Source organism: Eupeodes corollae, chromosome 2, assembly GCF_945859685.1.
Source record: "Eupeodes corollae chromosome 2, idEupCoro1.1, whole genome shotgun sequence".
Taxonomy (NCBI): domain Eukaryota; kingdom Metazoa; phylum Arthropoda; class Insecta; order Diptera; family Syrphidae; genus Eupeodes; species Eupeodes corollae.
The window spans coordinates 44,003,521-44,018,224 of record NC_079148.1 but is presented as its reverse complement, the minus strand read 5'-3'; the positions used below and the strand labels follow the sequence as shown (position 1 = coordinate 44,018,224).

The following is a 14,704-nucleotide window of genomic DNA, read 5'->3' as shown; positions in this document are numbered from 1 at the left end:
TCCATTTGCAGGGATGGACCCAGAAGAAGCCACTTAAGGGCGCAAAATATGAAGAATATAGAATATGGACAACTTAGGTCATTTTTTTTCTGTTGTTAGGTAAGACCATATTACTTTATTGTGGAATAATTTTTTGAAGATCAGTTCATTTCTGCTCAAAATTGTATCTCTCTGAAGAACACATTTTTGGTTTTTGGAAAACTTCGCCCGAAAAAAAGTTCCTTCTAATCCTTCCCTTTTTAATATATACTATTTAAGTTTGGTATCTCAAAAAAGGCGTTTTCCCTTCGACATTATTATGGAAAATCCAGCACTGATTTGAGAAGAGAAAAAAAAATGTGATGCGACAAAACTTTGGCATAGTAGCACGAATGACAATTGACAATAGCAATATACTAACATAATAAAATTATAAGCCATTTGTCATTGCCTGATGTTTGAACTGTGTGATGGTTGTATCTTTAGCAAGGTTGCCGTATTTTGTCTAGGTGATGTTTTTTTTAACTTTTTATATTTTCCTTTTTTTGCTTTTTGCAACCTCTGGCTTTTAGTGTGAAATTATTTTATTATTATTATTGTTATAACGAGAACAAAAGACCATAATAATTCTATAGCTACAATAGCATATAATTTAATTCATTATTTGTATGGCGTTGGCACGCATCTTCTTCTCTTTATTTGTTCTTTTTTTCTTGTTGTTGTTGTTGTTGTTGTTATTGTGATGATGGGAAATATAAGATATACTACACACGGAAATAAATGTTTTAATTTTAATGAACGCCTAGTTTATAAAATAAACAATGTATTTAAGCGGATGTTATTAAGTAGTAGATGTGAGTTTCATCTCGTATTTAAAGTAGGCAGTATAAATAGACTTGATTATTTTGTTTTTAACATGGTTATTGTTTTACATTTACATTTTGATTTAATTATTATTCTCAAAATAGTCAAAATCCAATTGAGTTCAAAGTCATGACGTTTACCTATTAGTAACCGGAAATAAAATACCTTAACTTCTTCGCCTGTGTATAAAAATGAATGAATTAACAATGAATACGTTTTTTTAAAGAATTGGTTATGGAAATGAGCATTAAGTAGATATTACTGAAGCTGCAGAAGAAGTTGACCATTTTCTGGATTTGTTTTTAATAATTAAAAACAAAAAAACCGTAGGTATCAAATATTAAAAACAAAATCACGTCTTTTTAAAAGGTATGCAAAAAACAAGGCCGAGGGAACAATGATTTTATTATAGAATTAAGTGACTTTAAATGATAATGGTTTTTCTGTAATTTGTGATTTTACATTTTATTCGATTTTAAATTATAAGTCAAAAGGGTACATTACGGCAGCTTTTAGAAAAAATCATGAACTTCAAATCGATACCCACCATCTCTTATCGGTTTTAGAGCCGTGTATGACAGTATCTATAATGAGTAGCTCTGCAGAGCAATATCTATTTTTGGCATCCCTGTTAAACTTATCCGTTTGCAGAATGACGATTGAAAATCTACGCTGATCTGTTGAGGTCAGAAAAGATCTAACCGATGGGTTTGATGTCAAAAAAGGTTTTAGACAAGGCGATGCACTGGCATGCGACTTCTTCAACATCGTTTTGGAAAGAACTGTGGAAATCTCAACCATCAACACTGGAGGCACAATCTTCAAAATGGTCCATCCAATTACTGGGATACGCCAATGATATTGACATAATTTTAAGATCAAACATGATGATAGTGGAGCGTTTTTGAGCATTGCGAAGAAAGCGGAAAAGAAGGGTTAAGTGGTGAATGAGGTCTAGAGCATATATATGCTGTTATCAAAAAAGGACATTGGACAAATATAATTTTAAGGTAGTTGAGGAGGACTTTGTCTACCAAACTTAGGCACATCTATAAACTCCGACGACTACACCAGCGCTTAAATAAAACGAAGAATATGTAACTCTTCAAAGATATAACTAATAGTTCATTTTGTCTTGCCAGCTGTTTCCTACTCGATATCCTGACAGAAAGTAATCACATACATACATAAACTATGGTTTTTTTAAAGCAATATAAAACTTTTTCAAAAAACAAAAACACATACAATGCAGAAAAATGCTAGAAACATTTATATTTAAATCGATATTTCGGTCCATATAATTTAATGTTTGAAGATTTTTTCATGCAAATGTTGACCTTGACTGCGCCTCAAATGGTCTATCCGCTTAGTCTAATTTTTACATACTCTTTCCAACGTTTCGGCTGGTATCTCACTAATAAATGTTTCAATATTGTCTTTCAATGTATCAATTAAAATGGACTTGTTTAGACATTAGACAATAATTTTTTCAATTTTGCACAATTTATCAATTTGGTAGTTGAATTGACAACTCAAACTAAAGGTTTATTGTTAACGCGACGTGTGCTATATTTGCCTGAGGTAGCTACATTTTACTACCTGATTTGTGGAGCAGACGGAACGGCTCAAAACTTCACGCACTACCCTCTGTCTCTGGCCCGAAGTGAACTTTAGGATTATTCATTTAGGACTATCACTTCATAGTTTGATCAAATCCATCTTTTCTGACGAGGTGCATTTATAGCATGGCAGCTATGTTAAGGACAAGGAAAACCGGAGTGTTATTCTAAAGAAGTCAATGCACAGACGCGGAATGACAGTTAAGTGAAGTGACATGGTATTTTGATAAATAAAGTTAGGAACAACCCAAGTAAGCCAAGTAAACAGCATTTTTATCCGGAAATTGAAGACAGGCTTAGACGATCTCTGGTTAATGGAGGATGAAGCGTCATGGTTTTTTTGCACACCAAATTCAAAAATCGTGTCATCAACCGTTTTGTTATTGTCATTTGGCCACCTTGGGGATCAGGGAAAATTTAAATAACAGAACGAGCTACTGTGTAGCCTGCCAAGACAGAAAATTGAACAAAATGAAGTTTCATAATTAAATTATGAAAAACACACCATTTTGAGAGTAAATCTCTGGACTGTTAACTACCGCTTAAAAACCACTTTCTCTTTAAGTTATTTTAAATTTTTAGATCTTACTACAGTAAAGTTAACCATATCTTGAACCACAACACTTACATCTTGGCCAAAAACAGTACACAAAAAAATAAACTTTTTATTTAAAGTAAAAGGTGAACTCATAAATTTGAACTACATTCCTCACTCTCAAGAATTGCCCATATTGTGTAATGTATGCAATCGCAAAGAACGCGAAGATGTATTTCATTTCCTGGGAGTTTTTCCAATACTCAAGGAGTTCCGAAAGCGCAATTTTGGGAGAGATATACTCGGTTTAGAAGAAACGATCAACATCTTGAATGGAGAACTAGGTTGGGACCTTCTATATGAATACTCATTGAACGCTCTTCGCTATAGAACCAGAATAGTTGAGGAAAATTTTTAAGTTTGAAAATTATAAAAATTATTTTATTGAATTGTATCTAATTAGCTTTTTACGTGTTTATAAATTAAAAGAAAAAAATCTTAGTCTGGTAGACGGCCTTCGGCCGAACCGTTTAAAGATTTGTGTAATCTTACAATTAAGAATATAATATTTTGTTCTTTTATCTTTTAAAGTCAATAAAACTAACTAAAGCCAACTTTAATGGTTTTTAGTTTTCTTATTTCGTACAACAAGTTGTATGAACTTGACGATATTTTAAGGTATTTTATTTTATTGTAAATGTCATAATCAGTTAAAAAAGGAATATTAGCTAGGTTCCGACATCGTAATTGCAAATCGGGTAAAATCGGTTGGGAAATAATCTGATATCGAAGTATAATTTCTGAATGCGTCTTGATAGATTTGAAATGGTAGTTGTTTTGGTGTAATAAAGACATTTGGTGTGTTGAAAAATCGTGCTTTGGCACTCACGCCCCTCAAATACAAAATTTATTTATTATTTAATCTACAAGCTTTAAAGCTTAACAGATAACATTTCGGTAAAAAATAAATGTACTTAACAATAAATAGGAAATACTTAATATCTTAAGAATAAATAGTATAATACATTCTTAAATATTTCTCTGGAGAGATATAACTCAAAATAATCATAAATTTTATTGAACTCTCTAATTGACCTTGTAATTGGTTCATTACTTCCGTAGTTTGTTCTATGCCTGGACTCAAAAAGAAGAGATCTTTCCCTCATCGGCCTCGTTGGAGCATATATACATATAAAGGAGAGTAATTCTGGACATCTTATGTGGCAGCAAAGAATATCCCGCACAAAAACAATATCGTGAGTTGTTCTTCTGGCTCTCAGAGATTACAATCCTAAAAAGCTTTGCCTGGCTTGGGAACAAGGATAGAAATTTCAGCGCATTTTGTAAAATACATATCTTGTAAAGCGATTGTGAACTCTCTGTATTCTATCTGATAAATTTTGTTGACAAGGATTCCAGACAACATCCGCGTATTCAAGATTTGGCCTGAACAGAGAAGTATATAATGATACGAGGGTGTATGGGTCGGAAAAATCAACGGAATGAATTTTAATGAGCTCTACCAATGAGTTAGCTTTAGCAACAATCGCATCAATATGAAGAGCGAAGAAAATTTAGAGTCAAAAAGAACAACCTAATCTTTCACTTTTAATGTTCTCTGAAGAGGTTTGGAATCCAGAGAATAGATAAATTCATAAGTAACAAGTTTTCGAGAGAGGGAAATTATGAAGCACTTTTTATATTTAGATTTAAACCGATTAAGTTACACCAGTGAGATAAATTATCCAGATCCATTTGCAGCTTGAGACAGTCATCTGCACAAGTTACTTTTGAAAATAATTTGAGATCATCAGCATATATACGACATTTGCTAAAGTTGACATAGTTGACGATATCATCAATGAATATTATAAATAAAAATGGGCCAAGGTGACTACCGTGAGGAACACCAGACGTACACTTGATTGATCTTTAAGTATATTCCTGAATCTTTACTTTTTGAACCCTGCCAGTTAGAAATGAAGACATTCATTTAAGTAAGACTGAATGGATTCCAAAAGCATCTAGTTTAAGAAGCAATATGCTATGCTTTACCGAATCAAAAGCTTTGCTGAAATCAGTATATTATATAGCATCAACTTGACCTCTAATTTCGATAGCATCAACAACGAACGATGAGAAACATGTCTAGTTTGTTATAGTTGACCTACCCGAAAGAAACCCATATTGAGCACTATTTATATGCTTTTTCACAAGAAAATCAAGTTTGTTTATGACTAAACTTTCAACAAGCTTCGGAATTGCGGACAACTTGCAAATCCCCCTATAATTTTTAATATTATTTGTAGAACCCGATTTAAAGATGGGGATTAGGAAAGAAGATTTACAGTCATCTAAAAATATCCCAGGTGACAAAGAGAGATCAAATATTGTAAGCAACGTGCACAAAGAGACTTAGAACATCTTTTTAATATTATGGCAGGGATGCCATTAACACCTGGATTCGATTTTGGCTTAAGAGAGTTAAGTGCGCTAAAAACATCAGAGTATTCCAAATGTATAGATCCAATATCAAATTTAGGGCCGTTCCGAGGAGGTTGAGGAAAGTTTGGATTGAAATTAGAATACACCGATTCAAAAAGCTGAGCAAAAAGTTCCAGAGTTTTATGAACATCAGTGGATTCATCGCTATTGAAATTCATAGAATTAGGATCGCTCTTTAAATCAAGCTCTAAAATAGAAGCTGCAACTTCTCAAGTGCATCCTGTAAAAACCTTAAGGTTTATTAAATGAAACTTACTTATAACTTAAGGTTGCGCTACACTCCGGGCGGACCTGGGCCTCAACCAACATGCGTCTCCAGCCAACTCGGTCCCGAGTTGGTTGAGGTCTCCACCCACCTGAAACTATTATTGTTTTTTAAAAATTTTCCCTTGTCAAAATCAAATCACATCAACTTAATTTGGATGGATTCAAATCACTTGAAAATCGAAATTAAATGAAGAGCCTGGCTGTATATAATTTTTCATATATAACAAGAATTTAAAATGAATTTTTCTACCACTACGACTATGATTTTATACCATTAATCAACAATTCAGACTTGCATTTTACTGAAACAATATTTTCAGTATAAAAATACGTTTTCCTCTCACCCTATTTGATTTTGAGGCAGTTGCGTCAGTTGCAATCATGAAATTTTATGAATTACTTATTCACAACTTGTAAATGTATTCCAGCTATTATCTTTTCATTTTCTAACTTCTCAATCTTTAAATAAAACCCCCTATTACAATAAATTTGACTGTCACAATTTACTTATAAATTAAATTCCTTAAACATCAAATAATAATAAACAAAATTTAATCACCAACAATCAATAAATAAATTTGTCATAAAAAAGGGTAATTTTTTGGTATTTTTTTTTCTTTTCTTGGAATTAACTTCCTGAATTCAATTTAATCATTTATTATTTATTTATGTCTCATAACACAAGACAACAAAGGACAAATTGTTTATTTTTTAATTCCACTGGAATAAACCTTCATGTAATTTAAATGATAACATTAATAGACCATCACAATAATAAATCAATTACACGCTGAAGAACAATATTATTATAGTCAACAGAATAAAAAACAACAACAAACTGTCATCAAGTCCGATAATAACTCATCATTGCCAAAGATCATTCTGTGTCAATATACAAGACTCACAAGAAAAAAATAAAATAAAAAATAAAAAAAAGGTTTTATGGCTGGCGACATTACCTAACTAACCTATCTGTGCAAAATAAAAAGTCCACACTGTAAATAAACAAATACAAGATACATTGGTTGATTACCAATCTTTCATCAATATCAAACAAAATTCAAATCCAAAGATTTAATCAAATAAAAACTCCAAAATTGCATGTTTTTCATTTTATTATTTTACATTTTAGATAATTCTGTTAAAAGACACTTGGAGAAAATAAGTACCCTCATATTTATCAATAATAAATGAATTGTACTTAATTAAGGGCGTTTTGTGTTTATTTTATCAGCGAAGTATCATAATAGCCGACTATTAATTTTTATGGTCAAGTATCAATAAATAGTTGAGGAAGAATGATTCATTTTTCAGTGTGCTATTGGAGGGTAAATACCTAAGCTTGTTTATAACTATTAGGGAAGCCTTCTTATTTTTAATTTAAACAAATAGGAATAGAATAGGAACTTACCAGTTTAAACAAAAGTTTCCAATTAGCGTTTTGATAGTTGTTTATCCAAAATGAGCACTTTCTTCTGGCAGTAAGATATTATCAATTTATTTTAGCAGACTTGAATTTTTTACTCGAAATTAACACTCAGATAGATTTATAAACACTTTTTACGTTATCTTTAATAACACAACAAAATATTCCTTATCAATCAGAACACTGTTTCGCTTTAAAATCACTCAAGAGATATAAATTCTAGATACGATTTATGAGATTTCTTTTTTATCAAAATATTTTGTTTGCCGGTTTTAAAATATTAGTCACACACGTTTGATAACAATAAAAATATCTATGTACGTAAGTTAGAATAAAATCAAATAACTGCAAAGAAATAATAAAGAATAAAATATAAAACATATACTTGTATAAATTTATAGAAAAATCCGATAGCAAAATAAAATGATAGATAACCGGAGATATTATGAGATCGTGTGTGAGTATCTGAGATGTTTTTATTTTCTTATATCTTTTATTTTTTATTTTAACTCAGAGCAAGTAGAACAACAAACGGTATTTGTAGCAAAATCGGTAACAAAATCAAAACAAGTTATGTTTGATGAGGCTTAGTAGATAAAAATAAAAAAAAATGAGTATAGGTACATAACCAGCAGCGGACGGGACGAACGACCGGCGATGACGATGACGACGACTCTGACGGTACACGATCTCACTCAAAGATAGATGGATTGGTGATCGCGTGTGTACCAAGATCCAACCAACTATCCTTCTGCAAAAACCTTGAAGCTCCAAGAAAAAAAGAATGTTATAGGAGTATGGAGTATGCAGTATGCTGCATGCAGTATGCAATATGCTGTGCAGTGCATATATAGGTAGAAAAAAGATTGATATAGAAAATCAAACAGTCAGTCGATCAAAACAAATCCCCTTTGATCGAATGAACTACTCTTAACTCGACTGACTGACTGAACGAAGTATACACTATAAAGTGAGTTGAGTCATGGCTCATGGATGATGATGATGGTAAAAAGGCGGTGGAAATTGCGTTTGCGTTTGCTTTGGCCTGGTCATGAATTTATTTGTGCAAAGCTAGAGTTTTCAACTTGATGTGCAGTAGTAAGAAAGGTATACAAGACACATATCTAGAAAATACAACAACAACGATGACGATAGATGGATAAGAGATGAGAGGCAAAGATGATGAATCCGAATTTGGGCTTGAACTTCGCACAACTATCTAACTAGAAACTAGAACCAGCACGAGGATTAAGTATTGTGGGATGGATAAAACAACCGACACCGACCAAAGACGACGATGACGACTACGATGGTGACGTGTAGGTAAGTAGTGTGCGTTATAATATATCCTAAGGTATCCTATCTACGTCAAAATTTATCAAAAACAGTTATGTGAGTTTGATAAAATAGGAGAGAAGTGAATATGACTGCTCTATTAGAAGATCTCACTAAATGGATTAATAAACGTTTTCAGTAATTTGACGGACTTCAATGTTCCACTGAAAAATAGTTTATTAAAAAGAAGAAATGTACGACTTTTTTTATTAAATTGACAACTCAAATAGTTTTCGAAAAAATCAGTTTTTAAAGTCCCTAATACGTTGATCTCATTTTGTTAACAACTTTTTTTTGGAATAATGGAAAATAATTATTTTATCTTTTGTTTATTAGAATTTTACTGAAATCCTTGTATTTTTGAAACAAACAAAATATCACCTAAACATCTAATGCTATAAAAAAGATAACTTATCAAGAACGAAACCTTGATTCAATATGCACCTGATCTCTTGTAAAGTTTCTGGATGCCTTATTTAAAGAACCACCCTAAGCTACACGCTTTAAGCGGTTTGTTGGAGATTTCTTAAATATGATTAATGATTGAATTATTAAAGAAATATAATTAAGGCTAAGAAAACAATTGCAGTGTGTACGGAAAAAGTCAGAAAGGCGTTTTCAATAATTAGTTTCATTTTGATTAACGTGCTCTAAGAGTAGATAACACTTTTGAAGCTGATGTCTTTTGACATTTATTTATTATCAAAAATCCAATATATACTCTTCAAAAACGGTTTCAAAATGTATTAAAGTTCGATACAAAAATTGGGAACATTTTTTATTCACTTTTTGCAAATTTATATGTTTTCGTGTTGTGTGAAGAACAAGTTTGAACGGCTGAAGAATCCTAACCGTGTTTAGCTCTCAATAACAATTGATAATTTTGTTTTTACAGTCCCTAGTATTGCCTTAAGCCCAGGTTTATTAATTCTTTCGATCTTTGTAATAAAGCATTGCTTAAGCAAGAATGTAGCACATTCTACATAAAGTTTAAGGTTTTAAGGCCTTAGAAGCTAAGTTAAGACACAAATTCAGATGATCGATCACCAATATCGTATCTTCGGTGATTGGGTCTTTTAAATGCGAAAAATTGTTTTCAATGATGAGACCAATTTTAACCTCAGAGCTAAGAATAAGCAAAATGGTAGCATTTGGACTCTTCAAAATTGAGAGATAGACATAAATGTGGGCAAAGCTCATTTTCAACAAAACATCGACGCAAGATTGACAAGATTGAAAGAAAAGTTTATCGTGTTATTTCAAGTAGAGAATAGATGACTGAAAAGATCTCGTGATTTAAAACCGTCATATTTAAGAGCCACGTGAAAGACAAGATTTATGTTTATAGATAACAAAAGTGATTCAAGGCTTCAAAGATGTAATTTGTGTAGTTATCAGACATACAGCTTTAAATTAATAATTGAAGCTGCGATGACTGGTATTTCCACTGTTAATGGCACACGTTACTCTTTATAGTGAAATACTCGTCCATTGACAATTTCTTAGATAAAGTTTTATCACTGCTAAATCTCTTTTTAGGGTTTTCAAAGCCAATTCTAAAAAGAGGCTGGGATGCGACCCACACTGTCTGTCAATTGGTCTTGCTTAAAAGTTTGTCTATATGCACTCGTATCAATTTTTACCAAATTGATACGAAAAAAACTATTTAATTACTGAATATTCAAAACAATATTTTCTGTGAAATAAATTAGTTTGAAGCCAATATTTTTAATTTTTAAAAAGCTATTTGAGTCGAAAGTAAATTTTTACCAAGTTTTAGTATTGTTTTTTTTTAGAGTTTTATTTTTTGTTAAAAAACTGAGAGTTCGATTTTTTTCAAAATTTTATCGAATGTTGAAAACAATATTTCTTATAAGATAAAATTAGTTTGAAGCCAATATTTCAAATTTTTGAAAAAATATTTGAGTCGAAAATCAATTTTTACCAACTTTTATTCATTTTTTTTTAGGTTTTTATTTTTTTTGTAAAAAAAAAACTGTCAATTCGATTTTTCTCAAAATTTTACTGAATGTTGACAACAATATTTTTTGTAAGATAGAATTAAATTAAAGCCAATGTCTCAAAGTTTTGAAAAGATATTTGATTCGAAAATTAACTTTTACCAACTTTTGTTAAATTTTGTTTCGGTTTTTAATTTTTTGTACAAACACTGTTGATTCGATTTTTTTTGAAAATTTTACTGAATGTTGACAGCAATATTTTTTGAAAGATAAAAGTAAATTAAAGCCAATACCTCAAAGTTTTGACAAGATATTTGAGTCGAAAATAAATGTTTACCAACTTTTATTTCAGTTTTTTTGATTTATAAAAAAAAACGTTTAACGGATTTTTTTTTCAAAAAATATACTTCTTTGATATCACGTTACAATATATTATATAAAATTTAATTCAAGTCTCTAGCGTTTTTGGTTCGTAAGATATTTAGGGTTAACCAAAATGTTCACCTTTTTTTCAAACTGCTATGGTACAAAAATCACCCACGCAATTTTCTTAAAAGCCCTTTCTGCATCTTTCTGCCTTATTATCTGTATAACTAAATTTATTTGAAGTCGATATATCTTCTGGTTCTTGAGCTATGGAGGACGAAAAAAACGTCGCGAACGTACGGACGTACGAACGTACGTACACACGCACGCACAGACATCTTTCTAAAAATCTTTTATTTCGATTCTAGGGACCTTGAAACGTTGAGAAATGTCAAAATTTTCAATTTGACAAATCGGACTCATTAAATTAACTTCCTTTGGAAAGTTAAAAAGATTTGCACTTATTGTTACTTTTCGCAAAAAGTTTTAGTTTCACACTTAGACTTCTTAGATTTCTTATACAAATTTTGAATTACTGTTAAGAGTATTTTTTTGACAAATTCAATTTATTAAATTGTTTGTCGACTAGTACAGGGGGGGGGGCTACAGTTTTAATCCGAATCCGAATGGCTAATTTGAGAAAGCACTTTTCATGACAAGAATTAATCTTTTAGGATTTGTCAATTCCTAGCAAGAGGCAGTACCTGTGAATAAAACTTTAGGTGGCACAGACTGCGATCGAACTCAAGACCTCTCGCATGACAGTCCAACGCACTAACCATCATGTTACGGGTACTACATCAACCTTACCTTGTTTTACAATTTTAAAGGTTACATTATTTGATGCAAGAAGTAGATGTGAATTATAAATTATTAGAAAAAAAAATAATTTTTTTACGCATTTTTCTCAATTCATATACAAATCTATTAATTTAAGCTATAATTATTTATACCTAATTCAGGAAAGATTAATACTTAAAATCAATCGCTGTACCAATTATTTTCCCAAAAGAATACCTGCGTTCAAAACAATTGTAGACTTACTTGAATTTTGAAGAAACTATCTCAAAGAAGACAACTTTGTTAGGTAAGATGATTAGATAATTTAGACTCAGATTTAGCTCATTCAAAAAATTAACTTAAAACATTCATATTTTACCTAAAGTCGTAGTTTCGAAGAATTCGACAAACTGAATGAATTAATTTTGTAGGTTAACTTAACTCTCACACTAAATCGTGTATACCTAAGTAGACACATTTAACTAAGCGGTATCAAAGTTACTAATTCAAGTTAATTTCTTTTAATTAAGGTAGATACATCAACCTCAAACATTTAGATATTAAACCTAACCATAGAAACATTCAAGACAACATATTAAGTACCTACTTATAGCCAATTTCACTTTCTTAGCCTAAAAACCTCATTACATTTATGTCATTTCCACCTCTATAGGTAGGTTCAGTCGTTCAACATTCGAAACATAACTAATTACTACTTACCTGGCCTGGCAATTATCCACTATAAGACAAACACTATATAGATACTTATTAAAAAAAAAACAAATAAACACACTAACGGATTTACATTTAAAAATAAAGTGCCAAAAGGTATAGGCAAGGCACCTACCTGACTACCTAACTCGCTAACCAGGGTACCAACCTTACCTATCTCCCATATGGAAAAAAAGAAAAACAAAAATACCGTTGACAGACAGTTCTCAATTAAAAAATAAAAACGAGACACGAGCATTTACTAGCTGTTAGGAAAAGCTGACCACTCGTACCTACTTGACTTGTATACGAGTAGTTTCGAGTAGTTTGTAAAGTAAATTGCGCTCACCGAAATTAGCTATGAAAATAATTTGCAAACGCTAAAAAAACACACGCACTTGGTGTCGAAAGCGGACGACAGTGACAGCAACGAAACGGACGTGAAGTCAGTTTAAGTGTCGTAGTCGTTTGTTGTCACCAGACAGTTCGTCGTCCACTCTAATCATTTGCAGACATTTTGCCAAGGAACTAGAAAGAAGAGTCGGTCCGGTCGGTAGGTGGGTCAGTTACTGCAAAGTGCAAATAGAATTTTAAAAAAACAGTCAGAAAAATAAGGAACAAAACTAACGAGTACGCCGATATTTGTACAGAGAGACAGACATGCAAATTAGTTTGCAGAAAAAACGCACAGCAGTTAGCGAACCAAGCATTTAAAAACAACAACAATAGACGAAAAATACCGCCAAGCCAGAGAATTAGAAGTGGGGTTGAGACGGGTTTTGTTTCGTCTTCTATTAAGTAAAAAAACATCACCAGAAACAACAAAAACAACAACTGACATACTACGAGCTACACACCAGCACAACAACAACAACAACAATAAACTATTTAGCGCTATCACTTTGCTTTGCTACCGCGCCTGTTTTTCGTAATTTTGTTTTTGTAAATCGCGCCTATCTAAGATCAATGACTTCTTGACGTTTGTTCCCGTTTTTGTTTTTGTTTATGATTTTTTTTCGTTGCAACATGCAGATTTTGTTGTCTATTTTAAATAATACAAAAATATAAAAGATTAAATTACACTCAAAAATTTGTAGCACCAAAAATGAATATATAATTAATATTTATACACAAAACAATAAAGACACTCGTTTTTGTATGAAACACACGAGAATGACAGAATCAAATAACCACTTTGAATTTGAGTGGATTTTTATATTTATTTTATATTTTTTTTGTATTTGTTTAACACGTTCGTATAATGAACACACTTTAATAACACACTTTTATTTACTAATAAATTAGTTAGTTTGTATATGTATTGTTTAATTTATTTAAAATTGTAATTTTTCTTTTTAGTACGCGATTTTTTAAGAGCAACACAGACGAACAGCAAAATTTCAAACTCACTGACCGGCGTATGACGAACAACTGATTGTGTTTGAGCATTTGCAACGGATAGAAACGAATGTTGTTTGAATGAATGAATTTTGTTGTTGATTTTGTTTTTTGTTGCTGCGCTGCTGGAAGGAAGTTGGAGTGGAATGGAATTACTATGCTCTATCAACATGTTGATAAGAATATTTTTGTTATTAAAATGAATTTGGAGTTGAGTTTTTAATTTGAAGTTGAGTTTTTATATGAAGCTTATTTTATGTGGAAGACATAAGATAGGTTTTAAGGCGGTGTAGGAGTGGGTAAGTGTGAGTAGGCGGTTTTGTATTCTTTTGACATTAATAAAATAGATTGACCCTTGAATCTTTATTGTGCGGAATTTAATAGAAACTAATTATTTTTAAACCCATCATCATTTATTTTTTGTTGGCCTGATGGGCCTATAACATTTTGGATTTAAGTCGTTAAATTCTTTAGAAAGGGTTTTAATCTAATAATCAGTTTTGAAATTACATTTGCCAAAGTCAGTTTTAAACTTTCCATTAGAAGTTATTGTAATGGGTCTGATTTCTCGAATTGAAAATTTTGACAATCCTCGACGTTTCAAGGTCCCTAGATACGAAATAAAAGATTTTCATTCATTCTTCGTACGTTCGCGACGTTTTCTTCGTTGTCCATAGCTCAAGAACCAGAAGAGATATCGACTTCAAATAAATTGTGTTACAAATTACTCGTATATAGCAAAAAGATGCAGAAAGGGCTCTCGAGAAAATTGCGTAGGTGTTTTTTTTTTACCATAGCAGTTTAAAAAAAGGTGAAAATGTTGGTTAAACCTTAATTTTTTATTATATGTTCATAAAAATAGCAGTGCTGATCACATTTTATTTTCAGCAAGTAAACTATTTAATATTTAAAGGTTTAAGTATTTGTGACATACTTGTACATAAAAAGTTAAAAAATA

The 14,704-nt window shown here is 31.3% G+C and overlaps 1 protein-coding gene across 1 annotated transcript in view; it reads right to left on the bottom strand.

The window, feature by feature from the left end:
- The window catches only part of LOC129946124 (MICAL-like protein 1), a 203,191-nt gene extending 189,410 nt beyond the window's left edge, over nt 1-13,781 (bottom strand). The window contains exons 1-2 of the mRNA XM_056056167.1: nt 13,430-13,781; nt 7,181-7,540 (exon numbers count right to left, since the gene is read on the bottom strand). The gene's annotated coding sequence lies outside the window, so the exon portion shown is untranslated. The remainder of the gene's footprint in view (nt 1-7,180; nt 7,541-13,429) is intronic.
- Nucleotides 13,782-14,704: the final 923 nt, after the last annotated feature.